This window comes from Lemur catta, chromosome 14, assembly GCF_020740605.2.
Source record: "Lemur catta isolate mLemCat1 chromosome 14, mLemCat1.pri, whole genome shotgun sequence".
In the NCBI taxonomy this organism is placed as follows: domain Eukaryota; kingdom Metazoa; phylum Chordata; class Mammalia; order Primates; family Lemuridae; genus Lemur; species Lemur catta.
The window spans coordinates 10,792,088-10,807,737 of NC_059141.1; positions in this window are offsets into that span (position 1 = coordinate 10,792,088).

Consider the following 15,650-nt stretch of genomic DNA (forward strand, 5'->3'; position numbering starts at 1 on the left):
ATAAGTCAGTCAACTATTTCTACATAGTCTTGCTTATAAATTGGGAGTAGAAGTAGAAAAATCAAAAGGAATGTTTTCATTCCCTTTTAGTAGCTCTGTAGACTCTCTGAGTCCACCATTGGGGTAATTATCTTTCAACAGCAATTAATTTCAAAGTTTTAAAACATAGGAGTAAGCAGTTCCTTTTCTACATAGCTTTCATTTTAATGTACCATTACAAATAGTGAGAAAAAGGCCTCCTTGAAGATAAAATTCCAAAGGAGGAGGAAGTTATTTCAGAGGGACTGTCTAAAATTTTGTAGGGTTTTAAGGATAACATGAGACTCATAGTGGTATTATGTGAAAAAATGCCAGAACATCTGTTATGTTAAGTATAACAACAACAAAACCAAAATAAATCTCTAGTGAAGAAAAAACTCATAATAGATTATTGTGGGGTTTCTGCTTTATTTCAAGGGAAACTGGAAAAAGCACTGTGGTGGGAACACGATGGGGTAAAAGGAATAATATGATCTGAATGAAGCGAGCCAACTTTTAGGGTCTGCTAGCTCAGCCCTCTCGTGCTTGGCATATTTGTGCAAGGAATCTGAAGTTGCCACAGACAGCTCCCAGGGGAACCAGCTGTCAGTCATATACAACTTTATTCTTTCGTGTTTTCTTCATTGTTTTCAATATAATTATTTTTTTCTGTTAATAAGAAAACTATGATCTGATTGGTGACCAGAAAAACACACATTGTCAAGTCAGTTTCCCTTCATTCATTTTAATGCGTAGCCATGCCATTTGAGATGAAAAGACTTTAGTTTAATCTGGCTAGATATTAAGAAATAAACAGATGAAATGCTAAAATCATAGCAAATATTTAAAATCCAGATTGGGCTCAATCTGACTTATAAAGAAGTTTTTGAATAATTTTCTAATACAGCTAATACTGGCAAACTTTTATATCCTCAGGAAATAAAATACCCGCCTTCTGGTTGAATCTGAGAAATCTTAGCAACATTGTAAGGCATTTAGACTTTTTGTGCAAATTGAAATTGGGAGGTATAAATTGGTCTAAACAATAACAACCTGATACATTCCTTACATCTTAAAAACAAAAGCCTCTTAAATAATTGCTCAGTGAGCATCAAACACCTACAAGTCAAATGTGACAATGTGATGTTTTGCCACTCTTAATGTAAAGACAGTACGTCCCTTTTGTAACAGAGTAGCTGCAGTCTCAAAAATTTAGTAAATCTAAATAAAAGGAGACTACTAAAAGATCTCCACAGAAATGTGTCATATATTATGAAGAGTCATAATGGGTTCTGTGCCCTTGGTTTAGAATATTCTAGTGATCTAGCTCCTACCGACCTCTTCAAACTCATCTCAAGTAACTGGTGCCCTGGCTCACCACCCTTCAGACACATTGACTTTCTATTAATATTAGTTCCTTTTATGTGCCAATTTTCCCTGCTACTCCTCTCTGGAATGTTCCTTCCCACTCAACTCTTCACATGGATAGCTGTTTCATGACCTCTTTGTATATGCCTTCTGGACATTTCTCCCCACTTCTTTTGGTAACAAAATCCAAATCTTCCTTGGGAGGAAACAGCCTGCCCAACCCTCAAGTCAGTGCGATTTTGGAGAAAGAGGCCAAATCCTTTCCAGGAAGCACATGACCTAGCTATGGGCATAGTGATTGGCTTAAAGATTGGCATGTGACTTACGACTGGCCAGTCAGGGTCAGCCCCTGAAGTTGTTCTGGAACCAGTGCCTATCTTTTTTTCCTTCCTTCCTTCCTTCTTTTTCCCTCCCTTCCTTCATTTTTTTCCCTTAAGTGGTTTGAATTTACATTTTGTCACTTGCGTACTAAAGATATGGACTGATGACATTCCTCAGAGGACACCTCTGAGTACAGTATCTAAAGCAACTTATGTTTCTCTTGGCAAGCTGGGTTTTTAAGACAGCTCTAACTACGCTTTGCCATCATGTTGTGGTCTCCATATTTACTATCTCATCCCCTCCATAAGATATAGGCTGCATGAGGTCTCAAATGCCAGACTAAGGAGGACATTTTATTCTATAGGCACTAGGGAGTCACTGAAGGAATACATAAAAATGTTGGTGGAGCCTTGAATTCCAAACCTTCTCGTGGAGCAATGAGCACAATATTATGATGAAAGGCTTTAGTGGTGGCAGATTATACTGCATGGTCAGCAAATGAGCCTTGGGAATTGATGTGTAAGTGGCTTCCTAATAATTCCCTGGTGGTCCTGCTGAGGTGCAGGCTTATTTAGTTCGGTATTTAGTAGGTAACTCACTGAGTGAATCAAGAGACGGGGAGGATCCCATGAAAATGGCCATGAGTTTTCCATGTTGTCAACGTGGGAACATTCAAGGGAGAGGTGCGATTTCAGAAACTGTTTAAATGATGTGAGTGTTGGAGTTCTTACAGGGTGCTGCGTGAGGCTGAGAAGTTCTAGGCTTATTGCACTGTTAGAGGCGGGGGTTGGACATTTGCTTGACATTCCCCTCCTCCTCCTCATCGCCACCACTTGAGATGGATGGATGAACTGAATAGTCTCACCTCTATTAGTTCAGGGCTCTAAAGCTTTTATTTTTATTAATAGCTTGTAGAGACAAAGTCTTGCTCTGTTGCCCAGGCTAGAGTGTAGTGGCATGATCATAATTAACTGTAACCTGGAACTCCTGGGCTCAAACGCTCCTCCTGCGTCAGCCTCCTGAGTAGCTGGGACTACAGGCACCTGCCATGACACCCAACTAATTAAAAAAAAATGTTTTTGTAGAGACAGGGCATAGCTATGTTACCCAGGCTGCTCTTGAACTCTTGGTTTCAAACAGTTCTCTCACCTTGGGCTCCCAAAGTGTTGGTATTACAGGCATGAACTATTGTTCCCTGCCCAGGGTTCTAAAATTTTAGTTCACATCAGAACAACTTGGAGGCAGGGCCGGCTTCCCCTTGGCAGTACCCTCTGCTTGGTTTAATGCTCTGCTGTCTTGAAATTCCTAATATTTTTTTTTTTTTTAACAAGGAGCTCCGAATTTTAATTTTCCACTGGGCTCCACTAATTACACAGTTAGTCCTGCCTGGGGGAGTTTGTAAATGCAGATTCCCAGGCCCTACCCCAGAGCATCTGATTCAGAAAGGCCTTATCTGGGTTTCAGAATCATCATTTCTCGCACACAGCCTAGGTGATTCCTTTACTATCTATCCTTTGAGAAATCTTTGCACTAACGCTAACCGAAGTCTCACTTAGTATACACAGGGAATTTAAAGAAGTTTTCCTAAGAAAAGCCGAGGTCTGAGAGCATAGAGAGGGCAGGCACCAGTATTTCCAATCAACGGGAGAAACCTCATTCCCAGCCTCCCCTGGACACAACTTCTTTCTGTCTCAGCTCCGTCATTTCTCTAATGATCACCGAAGTGCCCAGAAATCCTTGGGTCCCCGGCTTTTTAAGAGGTCCTCCCCGAGAAACTCAGAAACGTCAGGATCACTTGGCTCTGTTGTCCAAAAGGGAGAAAAGCTAAAGTTCATGAACGAATGTCACGGAAACTACATAAAGGATCAGGATTGGTCCTTTGCAGCCCCTTTCCCTAGCAGACATCACCAATCACAGCCCCAGACATCACTAATCAATCACGACATTCTTTTCCTCTGAGCCCAGGTATGGCTCCAGATCCCTCCTCAATCCAGGCAGCCACCACCAACGAACTGAACTTGACAATGCAGGTGAAAACTATTTCCCAAGTGTATCAACTAGGACGGAGAGTGAGGAGCTGAGGAGAAGCAAGTGTAAAAGGGTTATTCTTTTTACAGATAAAGTAGAACCATTAAAAGGGTCACTCCTTTTAAGGATAAATTTACTTACCAGCTGCCTGTGTTGAAAATAAACAGAAACCCAATACTTTCAGGGGAGTGATATTATCGCTGTCAGCTTCTTCCCTTGGGGTAGTTTAAACTCCGGAGCCCTCAAAGTAACTTGACCACTTCTGATAGGAAAAGTACTGGGTGATTTTTATTAACATATTTAGCTCAGTTTAACCAATGGTATGGGGGACCTTTTTAGTTGGGGGGTGGGTAGGGGAGGTTCTCCCCCTTAGCTAAATTCGTTAACTACTAGGCTTTCAAAGGAAACCAAGAAATTTGCATCCTTAAACAGAAGGTAGCTACTACATTAACTCTGAGATCAGGATCTCCTTAAGATACAACAGAACATCTTGAAAATTGTCTCACCAAATTGACATTTCTCTGAACTTAGCTTTTGGCTCAGAAATGTCACACGTACTAAAACTCACTTGAAAGTATATTAAATTCCAAGACCCTGCCGTCGGTTGGAGAGGCGGGTGCATAAGAGCCAGCCGATTCTGGGATCCAGAGCTCTGGTTCCAACCACAGCCTTATTGAGCACTTCATCAGGGCAGAAGTGATTTCTATCAAACACAAGCTGATCCAGCCACTTTCTTATAACACGTGGGGAAGTGGGGGGCAGGCAGGGCTGGCAGTCAACCCAACCTTTCCAGAGGCATCCTTGGAGCACTGGTGTTTGAAATGGAAGAACAACCCCCCAGACAAGCAAACAACAAAGCCCCTTTGTCACTTTCCATAATGTTGTAAACATGATATTGAGACATTGCATCAGGACGTGTGTTATGTTAAGAGCAAACCTAGGAGTAACAGAGTTTAGTAAATTTAAGGCAGGAAGTTGTTCAAGCTGTGAAATCCATCACCTCAACAGTGTTTGTCTTTAGTAGAAAGAGGAGACATTTTTCCCAATCAGCTGCACCAAAAACCTGTGTAATATACACATATGCACATATACAGAGGAAGGCCTGGAAGGAAAGACAGTCTCTCCCCACCCCATACACACAAACACACAAATATAAAAGTGGCCATGGCCATCTTGTGGTTGGTGACCTGGATTAGGAATGGTGCTCAAAGAGGACTTGGGTCTTTTTGGTACTTCTGTTTTTCTAAAGGAAAATATATGAGTTGTGAAATTAAAAATTAATTAACAGGTACTATGATCTTTGGATAGACATTTCATGTGTAAACCTGCCCTTTCTACAGCATCATCCAGGGTTTTACAGGAAATAGAAAAAATGCAGTGCCTGTAGATTACAACACATGACAAAGAGAGGAGTCAGGGTTGGGGAGTGAGGCTGGCTGGGTGTGGTGAAGGCAGCTTGAAAACCAGGCAGACACTTAAACTCCAGTCTTTTAAGCTATGTGGTACCTGGTGGAGGAGTGAGGAGTAGCTGATGAGGTGGCATATGGGGTTGGGTACTCTAGAAGCATCCCTGGGCAGTGGCTGGATCAGAGAACCCCCCTAGAGGGTCTTGGCAGGACTTGTTGTGGCCTGTATTAAGCAGCAGGGTGGAGGTGAGGAAGAATGGGTGGATATTAAAGATGTGTCCAAGTAGCTGTCTGGGTAAAACCCAAAGATGATACCCTGGTTGTAAGTCTAGGAGGCCTGGAAACCTGTTGATGCTACCTATATCACCATGTTGGGAAGGGAGTCTTTGGGAGTTGAGGAGGAAGGGAAGCCTGTCAAAGAGTCATGAATCTCCCATCAGGAGTCTTGGAAGGAGAGATTCTTGAGAGAGTTCATCAACAATGCTAAGTTCCACAGAGAAACCATAGAGAAAAGACAGACAGACTTTCTGTCTTCAAATATCAAGATCCAAACTCATGCTGTTAAGTCCCTAGTACTGTAGCTGGGTATTGGAAATATTGACTTGATTTGTCAGTATGTCAGTTCCCCAAAGAGCTTAATGGGCCAGTTCCTTAAAACTAAGATAGGGCTAACCTTCTCAGAAGTCTGTAGAGCTTGCTAATAGAACAGTGCTTCATTATTGTAAGGGTAAGCCGGGGGTGGGTGGGATACATGCACACACACACTTATGCATATGTATATATATATATTTCAATCAACACCATATAGGTTAATCAAATATAGCTGCAAAAATTCTACATGTGTCCTTGTCTGTGGAGGAACAATATAACACATATATAGCATTATCTTCAGGATTACTCAAACGTCTTCAATAGATATCATTTCTAGGCAGGAAGGGGAAGTGGGGAAAAGCCACACATGTGACATTTTTGCTTGCTCAGTGAACAATTGAGACATCTAAGGGCTTATTCATATATTCCACTCTCAGGAAATCCATTGAGCTCATTGCTCAAACTGTCATGTCTGCAGGTTATGTCTGTATTTAAGAGACTTAAATATTTATCAGTATTTTTATTGAGTCATCTGAAAACTTGGCTTCCATAGCTGTATGAGAGAGCCCTGGGTAAGAGCTGCCTACCCCAAAGGAACTAGGTATATTCCTCCATTTCCTCCTTTGCCCCCTCTCCACCATAACCTCCACCAAGAAGCACATATTTCTGAAGAAAAAAACCTCAATTATATCAAATATGCAATTATATGATCTCTGAACATAAACATGAGGGGGGAGTGAAAGAAATATTTTGCTCTAAAGCTGCTAAAACAGGATTACTCTTTTTCCTTCCTCTCTCAAGCAGATGGAATCTAATTGTGAAGACAGCTCTGTTTTCATATATATTTATGTTGTATAAGCCTTTGGTAAATACAATATTATTTCAAATAATTTAATACATGCTAGGTGATAAAATTAGATTAGCACCTCTTCCATTTGGCCATCACTGCCTTTAATGCAAAGCTGACAGTGATTCTGTAGATCCACATCTTTGTGGGTGAGTATATTCGTGCACTTAAGGTTAAGACATTAATGAAAAGCCTACAGAAAAATAGCATGGCAGAATAAAAATAACTGTCATCTCTTCAGTACCTACTATGTGCCAGATGCTATACAAGATATTTTGTACTCATTATCTCATTTTAGCTCACAGCTGTTGGAGGGTAGATGTTGTCTCTTTTCTTTTTTTAGCCATATTCTTTCTATTCTATCTTCCTTCCCACTCCATTGTAAAGAGGAATTTCCCAAGCACCAATGGGCTTCTTACTACCTGCACTTCATTGTCTAACATTTCCAGATGCTTCCAACGGGAACACCCCAAGAATAGAACACATCCTTTGATCAATGGTTTTGGACCAGATTCTCAAAAGTTTCTTCAATAAGGTGCCTTCTTCATCAAAATATTCTTAATGGTGAGCTGGGTGAAGAGCCAAAATCATTAGCAGATAAGGGAATGTTTACAGAGACTCCATCCTCACAGCTGTTCACAGATGCTCAGTGGTCTCCATCAACTGCAACCATCTCATTCTCTCAGTTTGCTCCAGAAGAAATGGAACATTTCCATTTCCAATTGATGTTAACTTTTTCTAGACTCGAGCATATTTGTAAAAGCACATAGCACCATACAGATGGCCAAAAACCAAACAAACAAACAAAAAATCTGTCTTTTATTACATGGGCTCCGTGATCAAGGATTCGTAAGTAGACATTTCTTCCTACATTGGCTGTTTGCATTGGATATGCAAATCTTCCCGCTTGCCGGGCCAGTCTTGAATATATTTGCAGGGGTCTTGATGTCCATTATTCACTTAAATATAGATTAGGAAAACTGACAGATACTTTTATTCCACGAGCTAGATCATTTTCAGATTACTCTTCATACCAGGACTTAACCTTGCTCTACTTCCAACAACTTTCAAGTACGCATTCCCACAAACCCAGAGTTTCATGAAAAAATGTACTAAATAACCTTAAAGCCCTTTATGAATAATTATGAGTTTTTAAGTTTTTGTGAATCTGCATATTAATTCCATCCCATAAATAAAACATGAAGCAAAAATCCAGCGCGTTGAGTGTCAGGGGGATAGAAGAAAAGAAGGAAGGATAATTATCAGTTTAATGTGGGAACATACTTAACCTAAAAGATTACCTCTAAAATTGGTGACATCCTAAGTATATATAATATGCCAGGGTGTTTTCATTTAAATAAAAGGGGGAAATATTTATAGTGAGTTTCTGCCATTTCCGCAGCTCTCTCAGCAGCCCCCAGTTGAAAACACGATTGTCGGAATTTTTATTTGCTAGGGATTAGTCCTTCTCACACGTTTAATGTCTTTCTTCCCCAAGCATCGTGTGCCTTGATGCCACGTAATTCACATTTTCATATTTGGTGTGTATTATTTGGTTATCCATCTATAATTATAGGTTTTCTTGGGGAGGGATTTAATAAGAGGCCACTGGCGACTAAACTGGTGCATTTTGCTCGCTCTCAGACATTCTGTGTATAAGGGGCAGGAAGCAGCAGAGCTGGTGCCCAAATGACTCCACGGCACTCGTGCTTGAAGTTCCTGGGTTGGGCAGCACATGCAGCTCAGGCTGACTGTGGGGTGGGTATCCATGAATATCCCCTCCAGCGTGTGATGCTCCTGGATGTCACGTTCATACCTTTAACCAGTTTGCACGTAAGAGAGACGAGGACCAACCCAGGGCTCTGTGGACTCACCGTGCCTGTTTGATCACTAAAATGGGCCCCAACTAAGGTATCCAATTCTGAGGTGCATTTTCCCCTGCCTCTGGAGTCCATCGTGTTTAAATGTCGTCTGAAAGCTCCTCAAAGTCCTCCACGATTTGTACTAATCACACCTGCCTCCATGCTTAATACTGGCCTTAGGGGAACTCGAGCTGTCACCTGAGGTGGCTTCTCTTTCAGGGACCCAGACCTGCCTTTCCCAGGACATCTGGTTGCCAAAGCCATGTGGTGTGGAAATGGGTTTTGCACAGGGCATTGCACTGCTTGATTGGTTAAAAACATTGCCAGAGACTTCGTGAACACTTTGGAAAAGGCTAGCCAAGTGATCACGATGGTACCATGGACCCCATAATTATTTTCAAAGTTCCTTCCTAAAGGAGTTTCTACTTAAAATGTCATTTTTCCACTTCTTGATTCCCACAGAACTGGTTGGGGCAGGTGCTAAGAAGGTCTTGTTGGAGGTAGGGACACTGAGGCAGCCTTTCCCAAAGCCATTGAATTTGGTAGAGTTTCCGGGGCCCCCAATTACCTTGTGCAGTTATGGACACTCTGCCACTAGTTCCCTTTCTGTTCTCTTTCGATTTTTTTCTCTCTTCCTCTCCTTTATTTTTCTTGGCCAATTATGAGGAGCTGGGATGCTTTAAAGTTTGCGGAAAGGATAGTTTAAAATAACACCCATAGCAGTGACTCAGTTTCACCGACTCTGCCTGCCCCCAGCAGTAAGACATGTTCTCTATTCAGCTGAGCAATCAATATAGAAATCAATATCCACTTGAAACTTCTCAACCAAATGGCAATTGAGCATTAAAGCTCAGCAAAATGTACTTCAGGTTGGCAAAAGGAGCGTGGGGTTGAACCTCATTTCAAAATGGGTTCTAATCATGCCACTGCTCTGTACTACCTGAGCACAGGGAGCATGTTACCTAATCTCTTGGAGCCTCAGTTTCCTTACCTGTAAAATGGGGATGGCTTGAAGAGCATTACAGGGATTAGAGCTGAAGTGTGTCGTGACCTCTGTGCAGCCCTGCCACCTCTGCCAAGTGTTCTCTGTCATGGTTACCTACGCTAGAGTTCCATCATGAAAGACAAGGCCTTCTCTCCCAAATAGAGGATAGTTTAATTGTTCAATCCATTCTTTGTGAAGACCTTTATATCCCTGGTACTATGCTTGGTGAGGTTCAAAGTAGAATTAGACAAGTTTCCTGGCCTCTATGAGCTTTTAGAGTAGCCAAGGAGACAGACAGAGATAACTCACTCACATAAGCCAGTGCACTACAAGTTTAAACCCAACGAGGACAGAGACATGAATTCTGCTTTGTGGAACTGGAAGAGACTGGGAAGGAGAGAGTGCCTTACATAGAGTCTTGAAGCCTGAGCAGGTTTCTCAGGAGGGAAAAGGGAGAGGGTAACCTGGCAGAGAACACAGAGGAGCAAAGTCACGGAGGTGCAGAAGTCCAGGCATTCCAGAAGGACCATCTTAATGGTCCCTCACTCCCACCTTCATTCTGTAGACACGTACTGAATCCCTGCTGTGTACCAGGCTTTGCTCCATCTGCTGGGAATGCACCAAGCAAGGTCCCTACTCTCAGGGAGTTCACAGGCCAGTGGGGACGCCAGACATTGAACAACCACCAGAAGACACAACAAAGGCAGGCAAAGAATCAGTGCTGGCTTCTGGGATGGAAGTGACTGGGGGATGCTTCAGGTGACCATCCAGCCTGTGAAAGTGACATTTAAGCTGGGACTTACTTGAATGATAAGTAGGGGTAAGTTCCAGGGCAAGGGGACTCCAGGGAGAAATAATAGCTACCGCAAAGGCCTTGGGGCATGCTGCAAACTAGAAAGAAGCAAAAATGTTGACATTTTTTTCAAGATCAACATCTAGAGCAGCGGTCCCCAACCTTTTTGGCACCAGAGACTGATTTCATGGAAGACAGTTTTTCCATGGATGAGGGGTGTGGTGGGAGGGGGGTGGAGGGGAGGCGGACCTCAGGCGGGGAAGGGAGGCGGAGCTCAGGCAGTGATGCGAGCAATGGGGAGCAGCTGTATAGATGAAGCTTCAGACTGCCGATCTAGAGAAATTCCGTATAAGAAAAGGAGAAAGGGTATCCCTGACTGATCCCGAAATTCGAAAAGAGTTAGAAGTTTGAAACTTTGGAGAAATCACCTTTCCAGCAACGCCTTACAAATGTCAAGCAAAACCCAATAATTTTTACTACCAGGCTTTCCTCTCTCCCATTCGCTCTCCCTAGCTAGAAAGGGAGAAACTATTTGTGGTTAAACTTGAAAGTTCACAGAATGCACAGATTCAAACTACTCATGTGCACCAATAGATTCTAGCTGTTGAAAAAAATAAACATGCAGAAGTGGGATGAGCAAGATAGTGTCCAAATTCTGAAACTCTATTTTATAGAGTGATAATTCTTTTTTGAATATCACAATAGCCATTCTATACTTTTTGTTTTCAAGCACGACTTTAGTGTGGATCAATACGGCAACACTTGGCCTCTTCAATGAGTAAGTTGCCGATTCAATTTATTAGTGAAAAGGAAAGTATTTATTTATTCATTCATTTATTTATTTAGGGAGGACATCTTGCTATGTTGCCTGGGCTGGATTTGAACTCCTGAGCTCAAGCTGTCCTCCCACCTCCCAAGTAGTTGCTGGGGCTACAGGCATATTAAAGATCTGGGTTGGGAGAGAACTCAGAACTCTAACTGAGGAGGGCTTTCCCCACCCAGGTTAAGGGCATGATAGCAGATGGAGTCAAGAGGCACAAATCTTAATAGAAACCTTTTCAAAAATAGTGCGTTTGTTTTAAAATCTGTCACTTAATTATCAACTCAAAATAGATGGTAAGATTCCTCCTTTGGGCTGTGTTATTGACCTCATTGAAGAAACCTGCTTAATTGAATCAACATTTTATTGACAGCATACTAATCCTGTTTGGGCTGTTTTGTCTATTTGTATTCTAAGATAAATCTTAGATGATGAAACTTTGGTTTTTCAGACAACATTTTTAAACTATAATAAATTGCAAAGGCTATGCTCAAGATGGAAAAAAAAAAAGAAAAAACATTTTGGGAATATGCTTGCCACCCTCATATGAAAACAAAATCCAAAATACATCACATCACTCAACATAATCAACAAATATTGTGCTTCATTTGGAAGGGCTTGGAGCTGGCTTGTGCACCCCCCCTTCCCCACCCCCAAATTATGGTGTTTGCAGCTAGACCTCGTGGTTAACAGCTTAAGTTAATTCTGCCATGTGTAGGACATACATAAATGCATGGACTTTATATTACTAACTCAGCTGCAGTTTAAATTATTGGGTGAACTCTTTTCATGGAGCTCCAACACTTTCAAAATCCACAACAAAAATAGTAGCCCAGCTGCCCCACTCTACAAGGAGAGACCCTCATTAGAAGTCATTTGCATTCCATTAACCACCAAGCAGTGGGTCAGTCATTGCCTGTCAGCCGTACAACTCATTCTTTTTGTGTTAATTAGCAGAGAAATAAGGAGTTAATGAAGATCTTATGATCTGTGATGACTCATCTGGTTGTTTTGGATGAATCACCACTCTGGACCACTTTAGCGGACCGGCTGGGGTGCTCTGAGCAGGAGAGGGAGGCGGCTGAGGGGTGTTCTCAGGGGCCTGTGGCATGGTGGGCTTTGTTAGCTCAAGATTAGAAGGAGTTAATTGCTTCAAGATTGCTGGGAGATTAGGTTACTGGGTGCGATGTATCTATGTAAGCATATGTCAGAGCTAGTTAGAAGATAGGAGATGCTTATTTTAATAAACTTATGAAAAGAAGAATTAATTTGTCATTACATTGGAAATCTTATTTTATTAACTTAATTTGAAAATGTAAAGCTGTCTGAAACGCCAGTTTTTCACTCACTTTCCTTCTGAATATGTATGAAACACAAATTAGTCGATGTGCAACACTGTTCATTCAGTGCTTTTGTTCCCAGACTTCCCACCCCCCACCCCACGTCGGTTTGCTGGTGGTGTCTGGCTCTGGGACAGTGGGCTGGTTACAGTGGGCTCTGGGTTCTCGCCCTGCGGCGGGTGGAACGTGGCCTCTGGGAGACCGGAGGGCAGCCTTGCCAAGAGAGAAAAATGATCTGCTTCTGTGGGACCTGCTTCCTCCCTGGGAGTGCTATTTGTATACAAATACTGCTTGCATTTGGGGCCGTGAACTAGAATACAGGAGCAACCACGGGACCCTGCCCTGCACCAAAGCCATCAAAGGTGTTTTCTGAATGCTCAGTTTACATTTTATGGGGGAGGCGCATGACCCCAGCAAGGCAAGCTGTTGGAAGACAAAGTTCAAATTGTCCTCATCTTCCCTATTCTTGGGAGCAGGCCTGTTTACTGAGCACTTACTATGTGCCAGGAACTGTTCTAAGTACTCTATTCTTAGTACCTCTTTTCATCTTTACAACAAACGCATGCAATAAGGAGTATTAATATCTCCATTTTTCAGGCAAAGAAGCCCAGGCACAGAGAGATTCAGTAACTTGCCCAAGGGGATACAGTGAGAAGTGTCATCTGTCCATTCCAGAGCCCTCCCTCCCTACTGCGGCCCTACATGTCTCTGTGACATGACTGAGGGAGCTTGGCCATGTGACAGTTGGGAGGGCTGGTGGTGACCCAGAGAGCTTGTTACCTGTGTAGATGTGCAGGGGCGGCCCCAGTGGTGTGTGGCCAGGGGGAATGTGGGCCCAGGGTTGCAAAAGCTTCTGAGGTTTTGGTTTTATTTCCCCAAAGAGGTTGGAAACCTGGCGTTTTAAATAAAATCTCCTGATTTTTAAATAGTTGTTCAAAAATTTTTTTTTTTAATACTGTGAAGGTCAAACAAAAAACATCAGAAGACAATTATTAGTGACCCCTCGGGAAGGTGGGAAGCTTCTTGAGATGAATTTTCCCCCTAAAGTGCCTCACACATGGGTACTCAATAGTTGAATGGACCAACAAATCCAGTCGTGGGTCCCTGGCCCCATCGACACATCAAAACTCTGATTTATAGAGAGTTGCCATTTGGCGACTCCAAATCCCTGTCCCAAGAATCCTTTTATCAGATCAGCAAAATGACTCATCTCTGTTCTGACCTTCCTGAGGGAAGGAAGTGTACTGGGATTATGGTGATTATAACTGCAGCACAAACAATTTGAACCCTCTTCCTGGACAGCTAACTGGGTCCCCTTTTCTGCCTGGGGTAATATGAATTGAGCCAAAAATAATCTTCAACATATTTAACTATATAGCCACAGAAGGGTCAGCACCCGACTCAGTAGGGCCTCCGAGACCCTGCCACAGTACGGCAGCCTTTCTGCTTGGCGGGTGCCCTGCTATTCTGTCGTTAAATATTTTGCAAAAGGTTTTAAATGCAAAAAAGAAAAGAAGTTGTATGATGGTGATTCTACCATCGCATGGGCTTCCTAAAAGCCTGCTTTGCTGGCATTCTACAACTCAGACAAAAACTGGGCATTTGCTAGGGTAAAAATTGCCTTTTCTTATTACTTCATATTGGAAATATATTCAAAAATTCCAATTGTCTATTTAGCCCAGTCAAGAGGTTAGCAGGAGCAGGATAAGAAAAAGAAAAGTAAGCAGGAAAGGGAAGGAGGAAGACAGTTGCCAGCAGGGAGAGGGAACCTCCTGCAGGCTGAGACAAGAGCGTGCTGCATCCTCGTTTGCAAACGAATCCGCTGAGAAGAGCAAATATGGACATTGGGAATCACCTTTTTCAATTTATTATTTTTGGAGTTAGAGAATAGGTCTCCTTGCAATTAAAATGTTCCAGTCACATTTAATCGCTTTTCCACATAATAACTGGCCTTGGACCTGGTTCACGAGATTCATTGATTTGGGAAGGACCGTAAAATAATCACTGAGAGGTTAAGAGCCAAGGGCTGAAGGGAGGTGAGACATTATTCACCACCTGAGGGAAGAGAATTGGCTTCCAGAATATCATTTATTTCCTTATTTCTTGACCTTTGTCAAAGAGGCAGAGCCCAAAGGAGGTTGTGAAAGGCTGGAAATAAATGATGCATGCGTTGATTTGCACACAAGCAACCACGGCTAAGGTGTGAGACAGGCCCAGGCAAAGGCGCCATCCCCTCCCCAGACACACCTGGGGGCTTTAAGGTACCCTTCCTCTAAAGTTCTGGTATCATTGGCACTTGCTTTCCAGAGTCCTTGAAATAAAATTCTTGGGAAAGAAATTGCTGTGTTTTTCACCTCTCTTCCCTGAAAATAAATCGTTTAGTCCAAATAGACTATGGAACATTATTTAAAAACTCTGGCTACTTTCTTCACAGAACCCATTCATTTATGGAAACATATTTTCTGCCCCCAAAACACGCAGGGCACTGGGGACACAAAGTTGGCTAAGATCATCTCTGCTTTTGAGGCAACCACAGCCTGGTGGGACGGCGAGACAGACACATGAGCATTGATTTATGTATTCGACAGGTGTTTTTGAAATAAATGGGAGTTAACCAGGTGGGGAGGGCAGGAAGGGAACTCCAGGTAGCAGAAATGGCAGAAACAGAAGCACGAAAGAAAGAACCAGTGGTAAGCACTCAGGACTGCAAACACTTCTCTGTTGCTGAACCATAAATTACAAAGCCAGGCCCAGGAGGGTGGTGCTGGGAGCTAGGTGAGACTCCGTCCCCAAAGCCCTCCTGAGCCTGCTATGTTCGGCCATACTATGCTATGTCCGCCTGGTAGCCCTCCCTACACATATGATTGTGCCTTTATTTCCATTATTCCATGGCAAATATTTGTCTCCTCCTTTAAACTGTAAGTTCCATCAGCACACGGATGGCACATACTTGTAACTATATACCCAAGGCCTTCCACACTACACAGAACATAGCAAGTGCTCAGTAAATAATTCTGATTAAAGGAATGAGACAGTGACCAAAAAACAGGTGTAAGGAAGCTATTTAGAGAGTTAGGCAAAGGAGTCACGTGGTGAGATTTGGTTTTAGTGGCCCACTCTGGCGATAGCACGGAGAGAGGAAACACAGGCCACAGAGGGGCACAGGAGCAACTGCTCAGAGACCTCAGCAAAAATGCTGGAAAGAGATTAGAGTCAGGGTGCCACAGGAAGGAAGGTGCTGACAGGGGATGGGACATCTTTGAGAACTGTC